The following is a 3,985-nucleotide window of genomic DNA, read 5'->3' as shown; positions in this document are numbered from 1 at the left end:
AAGTATACGTACCTATAAATATCAAGTAACACTGCATACATATAAAATAACAGTACAGAGGTACAAACAAGGATGAAGTAAAAAAGAAAGTCTTTATCCCCGTCTCATCTTCTAGAAATATCCACTATAGGACTGGGGACGAGGTGGAGCCGTAAATACCTTGCCCGAGTTCTACCCACCAGAAAGCAAGGGCTTGACTCAGGACCTTTGACTCAGAGAATTACTCTCTAAAACTCCTCTGCCTCCTACCACTTGCAATGTCTTCATTTCTTTTTCCTTTGGATTTTTCTCAGTTATTGCCATTGAAAAACTTCATCTCTCTTACTTTGATTCTCTCTTCTTTTTGCTAGCTGGGAATCCCATATGATCCCCCGGTCAAGTCAAGCAAGTACAAGAATAGAGCTAATGAAATATCTTCATTAAATACAATGAAAGTTTTATCTTTTGTAGTGAGATTAGACAATATCAGGAAGCAACGGCATCCACCTTAAAATATCTTGAATCCTCTTCAGAATCTATAATGACACCTTCTACTTTCTCTTCCTCTTATAATTAAAATTTTAATTTAATTTACCTTAAGCACTAATGTTCAAGGGAAATTTCTTATTAAATTTTATTATACCTCTTATTTTCCAAATTTATATCAACTTTTACCTCACTTTGTATGAATGAACTTGAATGCTGCTTCAGACTTCTTTCTTAAACTCAAGTATCTCTTTGGAATACATAAAGTACATAAAGTATGGGACAGAATCATAAAAGCAGCTCTATTTCTATGTAGCTGATTGATTTATAGAAGGAATTTCATTGTATTGTAGTCAACATAATATGCACTACAGGATTATATTGTATTTATTTAAATGCTTTCTCATATGTGATCTCTCTCTTATCCTTTTATGTGCTTAATTTTTCTTATTGCATTTTGAAATTCTCAAGGGCAGAACCTCTTTCTACTTCATGGCATGTCTGTTGACAATATAGACTATGTTGGCTTATGTTTACAAAAGTTTAATACGTTTTAATAAATTTTGTTATATGATTAGTTATCAGATGTGAAAAGCTTTTCCACTACGGAGATATTTTTTATAACATGATATGACTCTTACATTACAGACTTTATTTATGATGGGTATTAGCAAGTTTTACTAATTTTATCAAAAAAAATTTGGGATGATAAATTTTGGGTGGACACTGGGGTAAAATCTTCCATCCAACCCATAGCATCTTGTCCCTGATTCAGATCACCCCTGGTCTGTGTTTTCTTGCAGCATAATTGAGAAGGGTGAGACCCAAGGAATCCTGGTCTACAGAGCTGTGGATCCTCCTTTGATATAGAATGCACTCTGGGAACGGATAGTTTAATTTTCCACCCATAACTACAAAGTAGGGAATGTTATTCACTATAATGATCACTATGTTGTTTTAAGATTAAACATGGACCTAACTCTAATTATAACTTACAACATTTAAGTTCTGAATTTTTAAAAGCCCCTTGTTCATCCCCATAGACTTTTCTTTTTCTCTTTTGCACACTATATTCTATGTATTTATGCATTTCTTAACTAGCATAGGCAGCATGATACTGAAGATCTTATATTGTTTCTCTGTTCTCAGCACTATGTTTCAAAGATCTATCCATGTTTGCTATTTGCATTTCTAGTTCATTGCTTCTAAGCAAGGCATAACATTTTTCAGTGTGCATTCACCATGTTTTATGTATCTAGTCTGTTAGTGATCTTATTTGATTCAAACTCTGCCACCACCACTAATGTCACATGTTCTTCTAAATGTCCCCTTAAGCAATTGTGTGAGAGGTTCTCCAGGGGTGTGCCTGGAGAAGGATTGCTGGGTCATTGGCTATACCACTCAATTTTCACTCAGCACTGCCAGATTGTTCTTCAGAATGACTGTACTAGTTTTCTTTCCACATTTTGGCTAACTCATGGTATTACTCAACTTCTAAGCTTTTATAAATCTGCCAAATGTGAAGTGGTACTTTAATTTGCATTTGTTTTCTGGTAATTAGTCAGATAGAGCATCTTTACAAATACTTGTTAGCTGTTTATGTTCCCATCCATGAATTCCTCTTCCTGTCTTTTGCTCCTTCGTTTTGCTGTCAGGTTTCCTGTCTTTTCCTTGTCTTTTATGGAAGTTTCTTTTAGAATGTAGATATTAATCCCCAGTCAAGTTTTGTTTTTGAAAACTTTCAACTTTCCTGGTCCTTTCAACCATTAGTCTATGGTAACTGATGAACAGAAATCCCAAATTTTGGTTTAGTCTTCATCTTGCTGACCTTTTTGGACCTTGATTAAGAAGCACTTTCTCATTCCAAAGTCACAAAGATTTTCACTTACAATCTCTTTTACAGACCTTACATTTTCTCCACCAGTTTTTCACAAGACAACATGATCTTATTGAACTTCAGTAGATGCTACAGCCTTTCTTCAAGTGAGAGAGATCTGGACACTTCCATGATGTAGTAAACCAAATTCAGCCTTTGGACAAAAAGCATACCCCAGTGTCAGTAAAACTTTTTATTTTTTCAATTTTAACTTGAATTTAGATTTACGGAACTGAAATGTGAGCAAGATTTTTAAAGATGCTTCTGCTTTCTTGAAAGAGGAAGGAAAATAACTTTTGAGAAATGTTCATAATTCTTGATCTGATTCTGTGACAGTAGCCAGAGAGGAGAAGACACTGTGTAGTACATTCAGACAGACAGCCTCAGAGCAAAATTCTTAGGGGAAGTGTGTGTATTTGCTTGGATCATAGCAATCTTGTTACAGTGCAGGAGTTTAAGTGCATTCCCTGTTGTGTGAATAGCATTATTATTTTCAAAATTTTTCCATTCCTTCCTAGCCCCTTTCTTTTTGTGTCTTTCAAATAGTAAAACAAGTAACATTTCAGAATTGTTGCAGTATTAAAGTTGTGGCTTCATAGAAACCCCAAGCATTTTTTTTTTGCTCTACATTTCAATTTTTTGTGCATTTGTTGTCTCTTTTGGTTCTTAAATTAACCTAATTTATAAATTGAGCCCTATTCAGTTCCATTTATTTTTTTATTGCCTGAAATTTGTGTCAAAAAACTCAGAGGATACGGCCCCAGAGGAAACAACCTATTTCCCAATTTTAGATGCTAATTCACTGCTAAATTTCTTGGATTCTTACATATTTATTTATTTTTGATCCTACATGTCACCTTGGGTGTAAGGTCTGGGCGGAGCATTTATCGGGAGCATTAGACTATGCCCTGAAGAAAGGTACAGAGGATGTAGAGGAAAAAAAAAAATCTGCACAGCTCACGTGACCTCTGTCTTCTGGGGAGTTTGCTTCTTTCGTGCACCTGTCATTCCTGAAATAGCTAGAGACCAGGTAGGAGAGTCCCGGAGAGGAATAGGGAGCTGATACAGTGACCTCCCAAGCTAGCCGCGCAACCCCCTCCTTACCTTCCAGGGAGAGAGGTCCAGCCGCAGCTGCCTAACAGAAAGTGCTCATGACCACACTGGTGGCCTCTTTACTTGTCTGCTCTTTGATTTTTTTCCCCTTTTGTAAGCACAGATGTGCACTCTGATGTGAGACAGCTGTTCAAAGGACATCTCAGGATAAAAAGCAAATTCTATTCCGTTATTAGGATCAATTCTTCAGACGTCATTAGTCTCGTAAACATACACGGCATCACTCAAACAAATCCTTCACTACTAACCTGGTTATTTTCTTAATAGGGGTTCTGTTCCCAAGACTTTTTTTTAAAAAGAATAATATCCCATAACTATTCTTATGTTTAAATGTATATTTTTAATAACCCCTCTTCTGCCAGGGCTGGTCCTATACCTAACTTGTATAATTTAAGGGGTGTAGAAAAGCTACTCTGTTCATAAATGTTTCACCAGCTTGTAATGAAACCTGAAATTCCTCCCGGAGAGGTCTCCTTTATTTAGTTCAGGCTTTTCTGACTAAATTCACAAGTAGAGGTTGTCTTGCAACAC

The sequence above is a fragment of the Acinonyx jubatus genome, chromosome A2 (genome assembly GCF_027475565.1).
Source record: "Acinonyx jubatus isolate Ajub_Pintada_27869175 chromosome A2, VMU_Ajub_asm_v1.0, whole genome shotgun sequence".
NCBI lineage: Eukaryota > Metazoa > Chordata > Mammalia > Carnivora > Felidae > Acinonyx > Acinonyx jubatus.
This window is presented reverse-complemented; position numbering follows the sequence as displayed.